General features: G+C 37.5%; 1 protein-coding gene across 2 annotated transcripts in view; it reads right to left on the reverse strand.

Annotated features, from left to right (window-relative positions):
* The window catches only part of DCX (doublecortin), a 364207-nt gene that overhangs the window by 187058 nt on the left and 156696 nt on the right, over positions 1 to 20453 (reverse strand). The window lies entirely within an intron of this gene.

A 20453-nucleotide genomic window follows, 5' to 3' on the forward strand; every position in this document is an offset into this window, starting at 1 on the left:
AAAGCTACGATTTGCTACAAAGGATAAGTTTTTATACAAGGTGAATTGCATTAGACACAGCCAAAAGGTTTGGTTATTTTGGTAGCAAGCTAGAAATACTGCTCCCAGTCCTTTCTGCAACAGCATTCATCCAATCAACCAGTTTGGATTGATCACCTACTATGTTCCAGGCACTGGATTAATAATTGCAGCTACCACAATGAAAAAGGTATTCATGTCTCATGGAGGAGGCAAACATATATACTACTAAATACATTACAGTGTGTTGAGTGATGTAACCAAAGTATGAACAAAGTGATTTGGTGAAGAGGTTTGCAAACTGCTCGCCACCAGTTTTTGTGAATAAAGTTTTATTGGCACATTGTCACACTCTTTCATTTACTTATTGTCTATGAATAGTTTTGTGCTATAATGGCAGATTTGCTGCAATAGAGACCATGATCTGCAAAGCCAAAAATATTTCCTACCTGGCCCTTTACAGAAAAAGTTTGCCAGTTCCTGTCTTACAGAAGCAAAGTCTTTTTGGGTAACCTGAAAAAGCATCAAAGATGTCATTTAAGCTGGAATTTTTAGAATTAGTCTTACATATTCAGGTGGGCAAGAGAGGAAAGGAGATTATAGTGAGAAAGATCATAGGCAGAAGTTGAGCAGAGATATGGAGGTATAAAAAAGCAAGGCCCTTACTAAAATCCACTGAATTATACACTTCAAATGGGTGAATTATATATATAGTGTATGAATTATATGTGAGTAAAGTTATTTTTTTAAAGTTACCTTCTTGCGAGCTGGTCCAGTGTGTCTCAATGGAGCACTCCATTGAGTGGGACAATTCTATGCTGTACAAGTTGTTTAACCTCTCCAGTTCCCACCCATAAATGCCAGTTGAGTCCTCCATGCTCTGACAACCAAAATCAATACAATACTTTTCCAAATACCCCCTAAGAAGGTGGTAACAGGCTCACTGAGAGCCACTAATAGTCCAATGTGGCTTGAGTACAGGGTATATGGAAGAAGCAGCAGGAAGTGGCAGGCTAGGAAGTTTAAATGTTATCCAGCAGTCAGGCCTCCTCCACATCTATAGTTCATGGACTAAGATCTTTGCAATTGGGAAGAGCTGCTCTCCCCTCTAAAGCAGGTCTTTCTGCAATATCCCAAGGTCAGTTTAAGGCGGAAAGGCCAGAAAAAGTAGATGGCTTTCGTAATTCCATCCCTCGCAATTCCCCATCCAGCTGAATGCTGACCATCCTACCAAGATGTGGTCAGTTGAAGTGAACAAGTCTGCTGCAATCATATAGACACAGCTGAAATATGCAGCTCCATATTGAACGAACTGGGCCATTAAGCACACATTACCAGCTGAGAACCTGCCCTTTTAAAATGCTGTTGGCATGCTGATAAGACATTTTAAATACTCAATAAATAAAAGGCACCTTAAGAATGGTATGAATGTATTTATATGTTCCAAAGCCCCACAAAGTGAGCAAGATTTATTTTCATCATTGCTCTTAATCCTTGCAACTCCTTCCTTTTCCACGTTTATTCAACAGGAATTTGAGAGAAGGCACGAAGAGGCATTCTCAGAGGGGAGTGGGTTAAGAGTGTTCAAATAATAGCATTTCAACATGCTAAGGGTATTGGGAGGTAGAAATAAAGATCTCTCTTCTCCCCAGCTCTCAAGGTCAGCCAATTCTAAGCAGCAGTAACGTTTCCTGGGCCTTGATGAGAAAGGAATATGGGGATTTTGAACAAAATGACAGCCACACTGTTAAATTGGTTGGGTCGTGTGTCTGAGAGCACTCAAGGACAAAGTTCCTTTCCCCAGCATATTGGAGAGGGAGGGTTAGCTGCTTCAGTTTTCAAGACCCTTTCCTGAATATGTTGCAGATTAGACTCCAATCAGCCTACCTTCTCTTTGTGCCTCCATCTCATTCACAAATTAAAACAACATTTTATGGGGTCCAGTTTACTTAAAATTGTTGTAATTATTGCTTCATTGATTGCAAACCAGGAACCACCCACTTCTCTTAAATACAGACAGCTGGGCCATCTGTTCCCTATGAATCATGTAAACAGAGAAGACTTGAGAGAAGGATTTAAACACTTTCCAACCTGGTTCTGCCTTATTTCAAAAATGCAATGAACTGTCCAGACTTAACAGATGCAATGCTTAATATCTGACCTGCCAACTTGATCATCTTGTATAACATAGGAAGTTCTGGTTAGAACATAAGTTCAAAGCCTCCAACCTAGTCACATTTGTCCTTTGCATTGAATTAAGGTATTTTTTTATTATATAAGAAATATATAAACATGAAATAAAAATTCAAGCAGTTCAGAATGGTACAAAATAAAAAGTAAAATGTCCCCTGCCTGCCCCTTGCTCCAAGACACATTCCTTCAGACCTTTGACTTTTCTGTGTTTGGGACTTTTGAGGTTAATTCCATTAATCTAGTTCTTGGTTTCTTAACTGTAATCTGTATCTTTTGAGGCTACCCACGAGGAAAGATGATGAATTTGGCTCCTTTGTCTTCTCTCAAGACAAGATGCAGCCGAGACCCTAATTCATTAATTCTACCTCCCCTTCTCTCTCCCTTGAAGTTGTTATAGTCTTTAGTTTTAGCTTTTTCATAAGTGAACTTTAAAATTCAAATAATAGGCCTTCCCTGGTGGTACAGTGGTTGAGAATCTGCCTGCCAATGCAGGGGACACGGGTTCGAGCCCTGGTCTGGGAAGATCCCACATGCCGCGGAGCAACTAGACCCGTGCGCCACAACTACTGAGCCTGCGCGTCTGGAGCCTGTGCTCCGCAACAAGAGAGGCCGCGACAGTGAGAGGCCCGCGTACCGCGATGAAGAGTGGCCCCCACTCGCCGCAAATAGAGAAAGCCCTTGCACAGAAACGAAGACCCAACACAGCCAAAAATAATAAATAAATAAATAAAAATTAAAAAAAAAAACTTATAAAATTCAAATAATATACTTAAGCCTTGATTTCTTAATCCGTCCACTTGGTTTTTATTTTATAATTTTACTTTAATGCAATCAAACTTAATATTTTCCTTTTCATGGTGTAAACCTTTTGTCCTGTTGAAGAAATCCTTCCCTGCTACAAGGTCACAAAAACATTCTCCTGTATTTTATTCTAAAGTTTTGTCTTTTGTAAGCCCCTAAACCATCTGGAATTGATTGTTGTATATAGTGTGAAGTAGGGATCCAAGTTCATTTTTTCCATATGGGTAATTATTTATTTCAGCACTATTTATTAAATAGTCCAAGCTTGCCCCACTGTTCTGTAATGCTATTGTACTTCTGTTATACATCAGGTGTTCTATAACACTTTCAATGTAAGTGTTGGTCTGTGTCTGAGATCTCTAGTCTATCCCACTGGTCCATGTGCTTAAAATGAATTGCATGCCTTGGAGTCCATGCCTTGGAGTTGCATGCCTTAGTTTCCTCAGCTTTAAACTGAGGATAGCAATATTTTGCCTTAACTACCTCAGAAAGTTGTTGGGAAATCAAATGGAATAATGCATGTAAACATGCTTTGACAAATGTAAATTATGGAATCAAAACATACTAGCATCACTTAGCTAAACCCTTCATATTTATTGAAGTGCAAACTGGGGTTTAGAACAGACAAACGATTCGCGCATATAGAAGGTATCATTATTATGCTCCTACAGTATGCTTCCTAATGCCTCAGCACACAGCAAAGGGCATTGTATCTAATCCCACTAAAATATCAAATCAAGGACTTAATCTACTAGGAGTGTCTGTTGGACACCCTTCATGTTTTCCCAAAAAATGTGATGTAATATCTGAAGTTTGACATATTACTTCCATAGGAGCCTGCGCCTTACGGCCAATTTCAAGGTTGAATGGTGCAAATGCAATTTTGCATAGGCCACCTCTGATTCAGCAGCAGAGATTGGTGTATATCACAGCCACTTAACAAATGGCATCTATCCAGTTGGTACCTGTCACACAGCTATTATGTGTTAAAACATAAGGCACAGTTAGGCAATTTATATCTATGCTTTATGTAAAACAAGAACATCTATTTATAGAAACTGGCCCATCTGCAAATTGGGAAACACACCTGAACAAGAAAACAAAAGTTTGATTTCAACATTAAATGGCAATGAATATAATTAAAAACTTTCATTTTCATTGAGTTAGAAAAAATGTGTCATAAAGGCTGCACTTGGGCAGATAGTCTACAAACAGGGAATAATTTTAGGATATGATAAATTTGGGTTATAAAGGCACTGTTTTTCATTTTTATTGTGAAATGCATTATTCACACCAAAGAGATTAAACATGCCTACAGTTTAAGGATTAATAATAAAAAAATAAAGCAACCACTCCTGTATCTACCACGCAGGTTAAAATATAGTAAATTACCAATACCTTAGAAGCCCTTGGTGTACCTTCTATAGTACCTCTCCACCCTCAGGGGTGACCACAATCCTGGATCTTATGTTAATTATTTCCTTGCTATTGTTTATAATTTTGACAACTATGTATGCTTCTCTTAAAAAATGCATTGCTTAATTTTGCCTTGTTTTGAAACTTACATCATTCTTGTCATTTTTCCCTTCATTAGCACTGGAACCTAATTGACTGAATCTTAGATACATCTTTAACTTAAATAAATTCAACTGTATGATAGGAAAAGAAAAGAAGGAAAAAGAAAGAACTAGCATAAATAAATAGGGAAAGAAGAATGATCATTTAAATAGTATTAGTAATTCTGTCCCCCATCTAGAGTTGTCAAATAAAATATAGGACACCAAGTTAAATTTGAATTTCAGATAAAAAAACAAAATTTGTAGTATCATTATTACATAGAACATACTTATACTAAAATGTATATTGGTTCTTTATCTAATATTCAAATTTAACTTGGCTTCTATTTGTTGTTATTTGCTAATTCTGGCAACATATCCCACCGCATTCAATGAGCCTGCATCCAGAGTGAATGGGATATGGAAAATGTGACTCTCTTGTTTCTTTTTAAATATCATGTGACTTCTATAGTGTGATAATTTCACAGCATTATGTGTAAATCCAGTGCTCAACCATAGGAATAGTAATGTGATCCAGTGCTGGAGGCAAAATTGTCTTGTTGAAAGATATGTTGGTCTCTAACACAGTGCCTTCCCAGGTTGTTTTTTTAAGGTGATTTGGATTACAGAAAATTGTATCAGGAAGTGCATTCAGCTACCAATAACAGAGACTTCTATAGCATTTTAAAAACCAAGAAATTACCCACTCATATGAAAGTAGTCTAGAGACAGGCAGTGCAGGGATGATATAATGGCCTTAAGTGTCAGCAGGGACTCAGGCTCCTATTTCTGCTCTACCATCCTTAGTGCTGCTTCCATCCTTAAGGTTACTTCAAGGTTCAAAATAGCTACTAGAGCTCCAGCCATCAAGTTCACATCCCAGGCAGGAAATATGAGAGGTAGAGAGGGCAATATGGGACTCACCAGCAGTCTGTCCAATCTTAAATTGCTTTCCTGCAAGTCCCTCCTAATAAGGTCCACTTTAGGTCTCATTAACTGTCCCTAGCTGAAATGGAAGCTGAGAAATGTAATTTCTGATGAGCATATTACTATCCAGGAAAAATCTCTGTCACTAAGGAGGAAGAAGAAAGTAGATATTGGGTAGTCAATTAATAGTGTCACAGTGATTTTTGCCTTATCTACTGAATCAAGAATCCAACTCCTGAGTAAGGTAGAACTCCATTCTGACGATTTTCATGTGAAATTGTCAAAACTCTCATTCATTACTTTTTTGATCATAGAGAATCAGTCAAATTATATTACCATGTTCAAAAAACAATGTATACATCTGTCTATAAATTTAACATACATTTAATCCGGACTACTACTACACTGCTGTAAATAGGTAGCCCCTTCATTCAAATACTCACTTCACAAGTAATACTCTGTAATACTTAGGTATTAATGCTTGGCACTAATGAATGCAGTCAATCTTCCTAAAGAACACTTTAGTTTTATTGACAAATCTAACATTGATTTTTATACCAGGAATCCATATTTAAAGGATCTTTCAAATAACCCAAGTTCAGGAAACATCATCGTTTCCTAAACTCTTTGGAGGGCAATCAGAGATACACTATTGGGCCATGCTTCTGGTCTGACACGGGTGTGTGTTGGATGCTACACTTATCCCCTTTGACGCACCAGCAAATCATCATACACATTTTGTGATTTTCCAGAATCCTTGTTTCTCCTCTGGGCCACCATTTGATCTTTTTACCTTCACTTGAAAGGTGTAGGAGGATGCAGTATAAACAAAAGACAAATGCATTTTTCTTTTAAGAAGTTACAGCAAGAGTCAAGTAAGGAGTTTGAAATAATGAGACCAAATTTAATTTTATAGCTATTTAAATATTCAATTTACTAGTGATTCCCTACATAATCAAGAGTTTATTATGGCAAAACTGTACTATGCTCCATAGGATGCCTGCTGGCTCCCTAATCCTCAACTTTTCCAAGTACAAGGGCCAGTCCTGGGAACAGAATATATCTTAGTCAGCTCAGGCTGCTATAACAAAATATGACTTTTCATTGTATCCTCACATGGTGGAGAGCAGAGACAGGAAGGAAACTCTCATGTTTCTTCTTATAAGGTCTCTCACTAATCCCATTCATGAGGGCGGCACCCTCATGACCTAATTATCTTCCAAAGGCCCCACCTCCAAAAACCATCACACTGGGGGATTAGGATTTCAACATATGAATTTTGAGGGGACACAAACATTCGGTCCATAACAGAAGGGCTGTCAACTACTCCATCACCTTCTCCCCGCTTAGCCTCCAGAACAAAGTCCAGGAGTAGAGTGGTGAGTGTCACTGAGGTTCAGTGCTCAGCCCCTACTTCTGGACTCAGACTCACCAGCCTCCACAGGTGGCTGGACGCACCATGTGCTTGGACCACACAGCTATATAACTCACTAATGTCAAGGGGAAGAAAAATTTAAAATGGCATTTGCTTCCACATATTGTGTCTTTGATCACGGGATTCCTTCAGCCTGCAATATCCTTCCTTGCATCTTCTTTATCAAATCTCAACTCATTTTTCAAGGCCCAGGTCAAGGGCTAACTCTTCTGTGAAGCTTTCCCTAGTGTCCTCAGGCAGAACTAACTTAACCTTCCTCCATACTTTCAAGTCACTTTACTTAGCACTGATAAGTCTGCCTAGCACGCACTTCATTCTGCTTTGTATTAAATATACTGACATGTTTGTCTCTTCGACTAGATTGCAAATAACTTGAGGTCTGGGAGCAGATGTTAGTTAACCTTTGTTCATGACATGGAATCTCTCAGTCCCTATGGCTTTTGGTTCAGAGTGGTTCTCATCCCTGATATTATTTGGGGAAAAAGTAAATAGTCATTCTTTTTTATTCACCACTCATAAAGTATGCATTGCAATGAAGTCACAAAGTCCTCCCAAGACATAATCCCCTATGAACCAGTGCTACATTTAACAAAAGACCATCGTAAACTCCATCCTGAGGAATGTTTATATTGCAAGAACAGCAAGCCCTCCTTAAGACATACCCCTAGAATCCAACCTGCAGAAAGTATTAGGGAAAGTCTCCACTGTACTCTTTGGAAAACAGGAGCCAACAACCAGTAAAAGCTATGTCTATGTCTATTACCTATGCCTCGACATCTGTTCTTACTGTCTCCATAGAAAGGAATTATTTTTAATGTACGAAGCATAACTTTACCCATCTTATCAGCCAGTTTCACAATAAACTGGTGTCTAGCCTCAATTCCAGAGGTGAAGTTAGATAAGTAGCCACATATTTCCAACACACAGCTGTTGGGAGGAGCGCGAGGCTGATCTGGCGCTTATTCTGGTCTCGTAGGACCCAAGGGAGGAACAATCTACTCAATCATCAGTTGGGTTTCCTTCTTTCATTATTGCAGACACATCTGCGCAAATACCAAACCTCTAAAATCAGCACCTTGGATCACAGTTTAGTCTACCGTCTGGGTCCAGTTGGGACTCCGGGAACATACATTTCAAAATGAATAACAGGGTATTCACCACTGCAGTCCTTTTGGCTGGATAGGGCAAGAGATTGGCCAGGGAGATGCAGTAATAAGAAAAATGCTCAGCAGTCTCTCTGCTTCTTCTGCCAGGCTACCAGACAGACCTCTGAATCCCCAGAGTGATTTGTACTCCGTGACACTGTGTTCTGAGAATAAAAATTGTTTAAATGTGGTAGGGTAGAAAGATCCGGGGATTTGAAATTTGCTAATTCCTGGCTCCATCATTTATGAGCTATGTGAACTTGGGATAAATCAATTAAACTTCTTGAAGTATATACCTATTTTTTTAAATGTAAAATGAAGTTAATGCCTACCACATAGGATTGGTGTAATGCATAACTGAGATAATGCAGAGCTCAGCACACAGGAAGCATTCATTTAATATTGTCTGTAATCTGTGAGTTGTCAAGAAAAGCTGCAGGATAACAGGCAGTCCCTTCTGTTGGACATTTGGTATGTGCACAATATTTTTGGATTTTTGCATGTACTAATAGCTCACGTTTTTCTCACAATAACTATGGAATACTAAATAGGACCTGTCATGTTGACTTCCTCCCAAAAAGCCCCACAGTCTTCGTTCAACCTCAGTCTGAAATCTGAAATTCCCTTTAGTTCCAGCTTACAGTTCAGCTAAATTGCAAAGCCTCAAGGACAGCTAAACGTTTATGCAGCATTTAAAAAGGTCCTGAAAGCTGGTTTTGATAAAGAAAAAGAAAAAGAAAAAAAACAATTGATTAAGATGGGCCATAGAAGATGGCAAACACCAAAGGGTAGGGATGGGTAAAGCCAGAAAAAGGAACGCTCTTAATATAATAAGTGTGGCCTACATCAAGACTCTTGGAGAAAAATAATAATTATTGAATACTAACTATGTACCAGGGATTGTTCTAAGCCCTTTACATGGAATGTTTTATGTAATACCTGCAATAACCCTCTGAGGTTGTTACATTACTCTTCCCATTTTGCCGATGAAAATACTGAGGGTCTAAGAGGTTAAGTAATTTTACAAGGTTATTTATTGGCAGAGCCAGGATTTGGGTGCAGTCTGACTAGATCTTGAGTTGAGCCTATGATTTTAAGCATCATACATGATAGCAGCTGACATTTGGTAAATGTTGATGGTAAAATGTGTGAGACATAGTTCTAAGCACTTCACATGAATTATAATAATCCTCCAACAACCCTTGGGAGCCAACATCATTGTTAACTCCATTTGACAGAATAAGAGACTGTGGTTCAGAAAGTTAAGTTACTTGCCCAAGGTCACATAGCATATAAGTGACAAATAAGCCAAGATTCCAACCAAGCACTTTGGTTCTGTGGCCTGCATTCTTTTTTTTAAATTCAAGTATAGTTGATTTACAATATTATATTAGTTTCAGGTGTACAACATAGTGATTGAATATTTTTATAGATTATACTCTCTATTTAAAGTTATTATGAAATATTGGCTATATTCCCTGTGTTGTACATTACATCCTTGTATCTTATTTTATACCTAGTAGTTTGTACCTCTTAATCCCCTTCCCCTATCTTGCCCCTCCTCTCACCCCTCTCCCCACTGGTAACCACTTGTTTGTTCTCTGTATCTGTGAGTCTGTTTCTGTTTTGTTATATTCATTTGTTTCTTTTATTATTTAGATTTGTGTCTTGCACTCTTAATGGCTACCTTATACCGCCTCTCCAGGTAAAACAGGTATTACTAACCACATCTAACAGATGAGAAACTGGTGTTCTGTGGTTGAGGTCTCACAGCCACTCAGCAGAAACAGATCCTAAATCCAGGGTCTCTGAATCTTTGCTTTTACTAGGCCATCTGACCACTTCCCATAGAGACTATTCTATGGCTTGGGATTTAGTTTGCAAGGCCTTTTACAGTTCTGCCTCCTTAAATAGGTAGCTCAAATGCAGCTTCTCAGGCTTTGGTTATTCCACAACAATTTGGTAGATTAGTTGCTGTTCTTTTCTGGTGTTCTAAAGCTGAGAATTCCTAAAGAGTTGATCTAAGAAGATTATAAAGAATAGCCCTAGAATGTTCTTTCCTAACCCTCTGCCTCTCCGTCTTCAGGCCTTACAGGAAATACATTGGCAATTATCACAGGAAAACCAATCATTCAGCCAGCACTACCTAACAAATTGCCTTGAAACTATTTTAGAATTGACAGATGAGTATCAGGTCCTGGAAGGCACATGTTCTTGCTTCCTTAATTGTTGCCTGACTTAAAGCATAAGGCAAATAATATTGAGAATCTTCTCTCTGAAATGCACTACCTCTGATGGCAAAAGAAGCTGTACATGTACCTATTAAATAGGCCTACTGAAACCTTGTTTGCTCAATATTAATTAAGAGATGCTAATATAATCCAGCATCTGTGAACAAGGCAAGAAGACATCTGTGGATTACCAGGACAAGTATTTCATATTTTTATAACCTTTTTAATAGCTTAAGTAGCTCAAGGTACTTTTATAAACACTGGAATTTAGCCATCTAACACCTCTAGGATATGAGAAAAAGGTGAACGTCTAGTTCTTCCTATTTGAATAAAAAAATTGAGATGCAAAGCTATTAAATAAGACAGGTCTCCAGATTCTTAATTCACTACTATGTCCTTAAACTAGTGGTTCTACATAGCAGTACTTATTCTAGGCAAAAATATGAGGGCAAAATTTGTTTTTTGGGTCCTTCTGCATTTTCCTTTATCCACTCAGCAATCTTCATGCCCTTTTGTAATCCTCTCTCCCCCCACTCAAATGGCCTAATGCTAAAAGATTTTTATTATGGCTTCTAATATGGACCAGAGCCATACTCTATGACTTGTTCTCCACATTCCCCACTTGAAAAATTACCTGGGTCCCATTCCAATAGGACTTCCTACAAAGTGTAATGTATAAAAGCAATAAGATGACTTCAAAATCCCAGTTCTGGGAAAGTATGTGGCACAAACAAAATGCCAGTAGGTAAGAATAGACGTAGGAAGATGTAAGAGTGGAGTGATCAACTGTCCCAGTTTGCCCATTGCTGAGAAGTTTCCTGGCACATGGGACTTCAGTGCTAAACCCAGGAAAATTCCAGGTAAACTGAAACAAGTTGTTGACCCAAGGAATATTGTTTATAGTAAGCAAACAACTAAAAAAAAAAAAAAACCCTAAATGTTCATCAGTAGGGTAATGGTTGAGTAAATTAAGGGATGCCATTTTGTAGAATATTATCCAGCTATTGAAAAGAATGAGATAAATCTCTATGTATTGAATAGGAAAAATTACTACAAAGAATTATTAAATTAAAAATCAAAGTATACTGTACAATAATATGTCCAGTATGATACCATTTTGTGAAAGTTTTTTTTAAAAAAGGCAACAAAAGGGCTTCCCTGGTGGCGCAGTGGTTGAGAATCTGCCTGCCAATGCAGGAGACACGGGTTCGAGCCCTGGTCTGGGAAGATCCTACATGCCACAGAGCAAATGGGCCCGTGAGCCACAACTACTGAGCCTGCACGTTTGGAGCTTGTGCTCCGCAACAACAGAGGCCGCGACAGTGAGAGGCCCACGCACCGCAATGAAGAGTGGCCCCCGCTTGCCACAACTAGAGAAAGCCCTCACACAGAAACGAAGGTCCAACACAGCCATAAATAAATAAATAAATAAATAAATTTTTTAAAAAAGGCAACAAAAGTAGAAAAGTGACATGACCAGATTTGCATATTAGATCCAATCCTAAAAATGAAAAGAAAATAATTTGGCATTTAAAAATCCAATTTTGTATTGGATATCACAGGGATGATACACACATTTGGAAAGGTCATTAGGGCAATTATTAATAGTCATTATTACCTCAGGCCTAGGAATTTTGAAAAATGTATCCTAAATACCTGAAAGAATACAGTAAGAATTAATATTATTAAAATCACTATACGGGCTTCCCTGGTGGCGCAGTGGTTGAGAATCTGCCTGCTAATGCAGGGAACACGGGTTCAAGCCCTGGTCTGGGAAGATCCCACGTGCCGCGGAGCAACTAGGCCCATGAGGCACAACTACTGAGCCTGCGTGTCTGGAGCCTGTGCTCCCCAACAAGAGAGGCTGCGATAGTGAGAGGCCCGTGCACTGCGATGAAGAGTGGCCCCTGCTTGCCACAACTAGAGAAAGCCCTCGCACAGAAACGAAGACCCAACACAGCCAAAAATAAATAAATAAATTAATTAATTAAAAAAAAAATTTAAAAAAATCACTATACTACCCAGGGCAATCTATAGGTCCAATGGAATCCCTATCAAAATACCAATAGCATCTTTCACAGAAATAGAACAAATAATTCTCAAATTTATATGGAGGGCTCCCCTGGTGGTGCAGTGGTTAAGAATCCGCCTGCCAGTGCAGGGGACACAGGTTTGAGCCCCGGTCCAGGGAGATCCCACATGCCGCGGAGCAACTAAGCCTGTGAGCTACAACTACTGAGCCTGTGCTCTAGAGCCTGCGAGCCACAATTACTGAAGCCCGCGTGCCTACAGCCCATGCTCCGCAACAAGAGAAGCCACCACAATGAGAAGCCTGCTCACTGCAACTAGAGAAAGCCCACTCGCAGCAACTAGAGGAAGCCCGCTTGCAGCAATGAAGACCCAACACAGCCAAAAATAAAATAAATAAATTAAAAAAAATTATATGGAACTACAAAAGACCCAGAATAGGTCCAAAGACCCCAAACAATCTTAAGAATAAAGAATAAAATAGGAGGTATCATGCTCCCTGATTTCAAACTATACTACAAAGCTACAATAATCAAAACAGTGTGGTACTGGTACCAAAACTGACAATGGAACAGCATAGAGAGTACAGAAATGAACCCACACTTACATGGGCAATTAATCTACAACAAAGGAGGCAAGAGTATACCATGGGGAAAAGACAACCTCTTCAAAAAATGGTGCTGGGAAAACTGGACAGCTACATGTAAAAGAATCAAAATGGACTACTTTCTTACACCACATACAAAAATAAACCCAAAATGGATTAAAGACATAAACATAAGACCTGAAACCATAAAACTTCCAGAGCAAAACATAGGCAATACGCTCTTTGACATCAGTCTTAGCAACATTTTTTTAGATATGTCTTCTCAAGCAAGGCAAACAAAAGCAAAAATAAACAAATGGGACTACATCAAACTAAAAAGCTTTTGCACAGTGAAGGAAACTAGCAATAAAATGAAAAGGCCGCCTACTGAAGGGGAGAAAATATTTGCAAATGATATATCCAACAATGGGTTAATATCCAAAATATACAAAAAACTCATACAACTTGACATCAAAAACCAAACAACCCAATTAAACAATGGCCAGTAGACCTGAATAGACATTTTTCCAAAGAAGACAGATGGCCAAGAAGCACATCAAAACATACTCAAACATCACTAATCAGGGAAACACAAATCAAAACCACAGTGAGATATCACCTCACACCTGCCAGAATGGCTATCATCAAGGGTCTTCCCTGGTGGTCCAGTGGTTAAGAATCTGCCTTCCAATGCAGGCGATTGTAGGTTCGATCCCTGGCCGGGGAATTAAGATCCCACATGCCATGGGGCAACTAAGCCCATGTGCCGCAACTACAGAGCCCACACACTCTGGAGCCCGCATGCCACAACTAGAGAGAAGCCTGCACACCACAACGAAGATGCCACGTGTTGCAACTAAGACCCGACACGCCCAAAAATAAATAAATAAATAAATAAATACATATTTAAAAAAAAAGAATGGCTATCATCAAAAAGACAGCAAATAACAAGTGTCAGCAAGGATGTGGAGAAAAGGGACTCTTCGTGCATTGTTGGTAGGAATGTAAATTAGCGAAGCCACTAAGGAAAACTGTATGGAGGGTCCTCAAAAATTAAAAACAGAAATGCCATAGGATCCAGCAATTCCACTCCTAGGTATTTACACAAAGAAAGTGAAAACACATATTCAAAAAGATATATGCACCTCTATGTTCATTGCACCATTATTTACAATAGCCAATATATGGAAGCAACCTAAGTGCCCAACAATAGATGGAAGGATAAAGAAAATGTGGTATACACATACACACACACACACACACACACACACACACACACACACACACAATGGAATATTACTCAGCCATAAAAAAGAATGAAATCTAGTCATAACATGGATGGACCTAGAGGGTATTTTGCTAAGTGAAATGTCAGACAGAGAAAGACAAAATATTGTATGATTTCACTTATATGTGGATCTAAAAAAAACAAATGAACAAACATAACCAAACAGAAATAGAGTCATAGATACAGAGACCAAACAGGTGGTTGCCAGAGGGGAGGGGGTTGGAAGGAGGAGAGAAATATGCGAGGGAGATTAAGAGGTACAAACTTCCAGGGACTTCTCTGGCAGTCCAGTGGTTAAGACTCTGTGCTTCCACTGTAGGGGGTGCAGGTTCAATCCCTGGTCAGGGAATTAAGATCCCACATGCCGTGTGGCAAAAAAAAAAAAAAAAAAAGGCACAAACTTCCAGTTGCACAATAAATGAGTCACAGGTATGAAATATACATTGTTGTTGTACAGTGACAGATGACAATTAGATTTATCACAGTGATCCTTTTGAAATGTATAGAAATATCGAATCACTGTTGTGTACCAGGAACTAACACAGTGTTGTAGGTCAATTATACTTCAAAAACAAACAAACTCATGGAAAAAGAGATCATATTTGTGACTACCAGAGGTGTGGAATGGAGGGAGGGGGAATTGGATGAAGGCAGTCAAAAGGTACAAACTCCCAGTTATAAGATAAATAAGTACTATGGATATAACGTACAACATGATAAAGATAATTAACACTGTATGTTATGTTATATGTTATATATGAAAGTTAGAGAGTAAATCCTAAGAGCTCTTATCACAAGGAAAAAAATTTTTTCTATTTCTTTAATATTGTACCTATATGAGATGACGGATGTTCCGTAAACCTATTGTGATAATCATTTCATGAGGTATGTAAGTCAAATCATTATGTTGTACAGCTTAAACTTATACAGTGCTGTGTATCAATTATTTCTCAATAAAATTGGGGGAAAAAAGACAACTAAAGTAGAAAAGTGACATAAGTAGATTTGTATATTAGATCCAATCCTAAAAATGGAAGAAAAAAAACTTGACATTTAAAAATCCAGTTTTGTACTATATAACAGGGATGATACACACATTTGGAAAGGTCATTTGGGCAATCATTAATAGTCACTATTACCTCAGGCCTAGGAAATTCGAAAAAATGTATCCTAAATACATGAAAGAATAGAGCAATCTAGAATAACTTAGAATTACAGTGTCATACCAGAAAACATGAATGTTCAAAAAGAAATGAATAGAAAAAAAAGAATAATAGAATGAAAGCAAACAGGCATTATTTTCCTTTTTTTTTGAGTGGCCTAAAAAGAAAAGCCAAATGCAATTGCTAGTGATGGAAGTAGATAGATTAAAAACACATAAGATAATGCTTAGCCAGTAAATAGAAATTTTTAATAAATAAAGTTTAGAGCTGTTTGAATTTCATGTAGCGTAGATCTTTGATATGAACAGATTCACTATATGATATATATGAAAATAAATAAAAGTGATTAGAAAACTGTTTCATTGAGTGCAATACAGTCACTGCAAAAATTGTGTTTTGTGAGTGAAATATGTTATAGAGGTAGTCAAGACTTTGGGGACTTGTCAGTGTCTCAGGACATATTTCATTTGAATGTTAAAGGTCATCAATATACAAAAAGAAAGAAGAGTAGAAATTAACTACACCAAATGTGTAAGGATGATTCTTACTGATTAATATGAATACAGAATATTTTAACTTTAAATACTCTTCTATGTTTTCCAACTTTATCTACAAATGAAATGTAGTCCTTTTATAATCAGAAACAAAAAACATTAATTATTAGTTTCTATCCATCTCTGGAGGGAGCATGTGGAAAAGGATTGTGCCAATGCAATGTTGGTGGGAGTATAATATAGGGAACAAAATTTGCCACCCCAAAATGTCTCTTTGGCATGCAGATTATTTCCAAGCTGAAAACAATCAAGGCCCAAAAGACTGAGGAAGAAGAACCTTTGACCTTCCCCTTAACTGCCAAAAGAATGTAGATAGAGAACCTATTTCAGGAAGGGAGATATTACCATAGATAACTATAGTAGAACTAGGTGTGGTAGATAGGGAGGAACCCAGCAAAGTCTGTTTGTTAAAATTCCTCTCTGGGTCCCATTGTTTCTGTAGGGCCCAGCAAACATTTGCTTACCAAACATTTTCTTTTCCATCTCCCTGTGAATTGCCTTCCTCCCCTCTGAAGTACTAAACCCCACCCCCCAACATCCTCTTTTGTCTTTAGCTGAAGACGGTATTTAAGGTGAGGGCTTCAGCCTTTTTGGCAAGTTACTCAGTTCTCCTAGGTCTCTCCCATGTATACACGTTATTAAACTTTTGTTTGATTTTCTCCTGTTGATCTGTCTCATGTCAATTTAATTCACAGACCAGCCAGAAGAACCTAGAAGTGTAGAGGAAAATTTTTTCCTCCCCAACATAAATTGGTGACCCCATTTTGGAAGGCAATTAGCTGTATCAATGAAGTGTTTTAGCTTGAATATCTTCAATCCAGCAATTTCACTTTTCTGTGCAGAGATCTGTATATATAAGGACAATCATTGCAGTGTTATAATAGCAGAACTTTGAACAACCCAGTGTGCATCAATGGGGTATTGGTTAAATAATTTAAGCTATATATATATATATATATATATATATATATATATATATATATATATATATATATATATACACTAAGGAATAAAGGGAAGACATTTAAAAGAACAGGTAAATATGTAACTAATGACATGGAAGGCTGTGCATAGTATCTGGTTGAATGACAACAAATTGCAGAACAACATATTTATAACCCTATTCCTTATATGTGTACATGTACTTACACACATACACACACACGTATTTGCATATGCATAGAAAAAGTCTAGAAATATAGAAACGAAACTGTTCTGTTAAAACAGTGGTTACTTCTGTAAAGGTGAGGGGAAGAGTGGAGAGAGACTTCACTTTATATATTTACATATTGCTTAAGATTTTCTTTTTTTTTTAATCATAAGCATGTATTATCTTGTTAAAAAAAAGGGTTTTATCCTGAAAAAAAAAATCATTACACACACACACATAAGCAATCAGATAAATTCTTTCACACTAAAGTGTTAGAAGTCGATTGGAACCATAAAATCTGACCTGAGGGGGCAGACGCAATTTAGCTGAAGGTCTCTAGAGATATAAAATCCTACCACCAAGGAATGAATGAATGAGTGAATGGTATTTTAGATTTGGCACAGTAGAAAGAAGAGAGGAATAGTTTTGGGTGAATTGAGGGCAAGGGGTGTTCCTAGTGTTCTCACATTATATCACAACACATGGGGAGCAACTAGCATATTCTCTCAAATGGTTTAGGGAATCACAGACTATATTATAAAATTTATCTTCAGGGCTAGTTCCAGGAAACCACTCTAAAGGCTTATGTACTAATTCCAACCAGGTCCATAAAGGATTTCCAGGATGACCAGTAAAGTCTAATAACTTGGCTAAAATTTCCATTGAATTGAACCCAGATATTTGAATTGATAGCCCTATAACCACATGGTTTTTGACATGTACATTCTTCGTGGAACATTATGCTGTGAGTTCCTATTAATTAAATTTAACCCAAACACCACTAATCACCCCACCACCTTCACTCTCCCCCACCAAGGAAGAGAAAATGGAAAAGAAAAAAGATGGTTTTAATTTGCTCAGACATCCTGGTTTTGTTGAAGTGATTTTAAATCCTTTGTTTCTTAATTGATACTTTCCCCCCAGTAATTAAAGTATGGCAATAAATAAGGATGAAACCTTTTATATTACTTGACAATGACAGGGTCAGGCTCTCAGTCTCATATTCATCAGCCTGAGATGGGAAGCAGCAGCACGATGGGGGAAACCCATCTGTCTTCATTAAGACTTGGCACCAAAGGAGCACAGAATAGAGAAAAGCTCATTTAGTAAATGGCAGTTCCCATTCTACAAAGTGACAGAAAATTTACTGCACTGTCAGCAAGAAAAAAAATAATCCACTCAGAGAAAGTTTTTAAATTAGGGAGATTTAAAGAGAAAGAATTTTAGTGATATTAGAGAGAATACAAATTTCTTCCTAATAATACATAACAAATTAGAAAAAAAAATCTTCTCCAGGTCATTGTTCATGTTGCCTTTCCCTCCTCTAACACCCTTACCTTCTAGACCTATTCCTATCTTTTCCATCATTTAAGGCCAGAAACAAGCCCCAGGTCCCCCGGAAGCACTCCTTAATTTCAATCCAATCTGATTTCATCTTCCTGTTGCCAGATTTTCTAATGGGCATAATTTAGCATACTAACAGTTCAGCACTTTACTATGTATTTTCATTCTCTAATTGTTTCACGTACTGGTTTGCTTTGCCCAACTAGGTTTCAAGTTCCTTGGGGACAGAGACTGTCTTAAATACTCTTGGAGCTCCCTTTAGCACTTGGCAGGGTGCTAGGCAAATAAGCGTTCAACAAATGCTTGATAATGGAATTTTTTTCTGATCTAAATCCCATTATCCATGGTGGCCATCTTTATCGGACAAGAACCTGAAAAAACTCAATAGTTCAATTTCTTAAATAATTCAAAAGTATTTATCAAAGTAATACACACACAAGGTTAAAACAGAATACAGGAGGCTTGTGATGCAAAGCAACAGACTTCTGATCCACCGTGTCACATCCCGTATTTATGCCCTCCAGGACAACCCCTTCTACTTGTTTAGCTGTTTCTTCTTGTAGTTACCTCCTATAATTTGAAAAGATACATGCACCCCAATGTTCATTGCAGCAGTATTCACAATAGCTAAGACACAGAAGCAACCTAAATGTCCATCGACAGAGGAATGGATAAAGAAGTTGTGGTATACATATACAATGGAATATTACTCAGCCGTAAAAAAGAATGAATTAATGCCTTTTGCGCAACATACATGGACCTAGAGATTGTCACACTAAGTAAGCCAGACAGAGAGAGACAAATATCATATGAAATTGCTTATATGTAGAATCTAAAAAAACCAAAGACTCATAGACATAGAAAACAACCTCATGGTTACCAAAGGGGAAAGGGGGGAGGGATAAATTAGGAGGTTGAGATTAACAAATACACACTACTATATATAAGGTAGATAACCAACAAGGACCTAGTGTATAGCACAGGGAACTATACTAAATATTTTGTAATAACCTATAAAAGAAAAGAATCTGAAAAAGTACATATATATATACATATATATCTAAAAAACTGAATCACTGTGCTGTACACCTGAAACTAGCATGACATTGTAAATCAACTCTACTTCAATTAAAAAAAAAAGGAAGTCCAATGTCAATATCATTCTCATTTCTTTGTAGGTTATTGTTTTTCTCTCTGGAAGCTTTGAGGATATCTTTATACTTTGTATTCTGAAATTTCATAAGAATATACTCTGAAAAATTCTCTTGTATTATTTCTTTGATATTTCTCTCTACTTTGTTCTCTCTTGAATTCCTATTAGTCAAACGTTGGATCTTCTGTGTTTTCCTTCTATGTGTCATGTTTTTTTTCTATCTCATTTTCCTTCTTTTAGTCTTGTGCTACTTTCTTTGATATTTCCTCAACTCTATATTCCAACTCTTCCCTTGAATTTTATCTCAGCAATCATATTTTATTTCAAGATATCTTTCTTGTCCTCTTTTTATTTATTTTCAAATATCCTATTCCTGTTATATAAATGCAATGTTTTCTTGAATCTCTCTTAGTATACTAATTAGGGTGTTTTGCCTCTCCTCTTTTTTTCTCTCTCAAGGGTCCTTGATTTTTTTTTCTATCTGTTTATCATTCTTTCATGTTGAAAGTTTTCCTTAAATATCTGGTGATCATTGATTTTTTTTTTGTTCACATGGAAGAATGAGGCATTAAAAAAAGTGATTGGGAGCTTCATATACATGAATGGGGAGCTAGTCATTTTGTTGGGGGATTTCCTAAATGCAAAAATGTGGAGGCCTTTTCTCTTGGACCTCTCAATCTCTTTAAAGAATAACACTCCAATTTTTTTGAGCTCATGGAGGATATTTCTGACCACAAGGTATTCTGTCCACCAGATTGGGGGGAATAATGGGGGACTCTATTAAAAATGACTTAACTTATTCCCTCCCCACTTATGCCTTACGACTCACTCATTCTCTTTTTCAAACATAGCATTTATGCAGGGAAGGGTGACTTTCTCTT

The sequence above is a fragment of the Balaenoptera physalus genome (assembly GCF_965194825.1).
Source record: "Balaenoptera physalus genome assembly, chromosome: X".
Classification (NCBI taxonomy): Eukaryota; Metazoa; Chordata; class Mammalia; order Artiodactyla; family Balaenopteridae; genus Balaenoptera; species Balaenoptera physalus.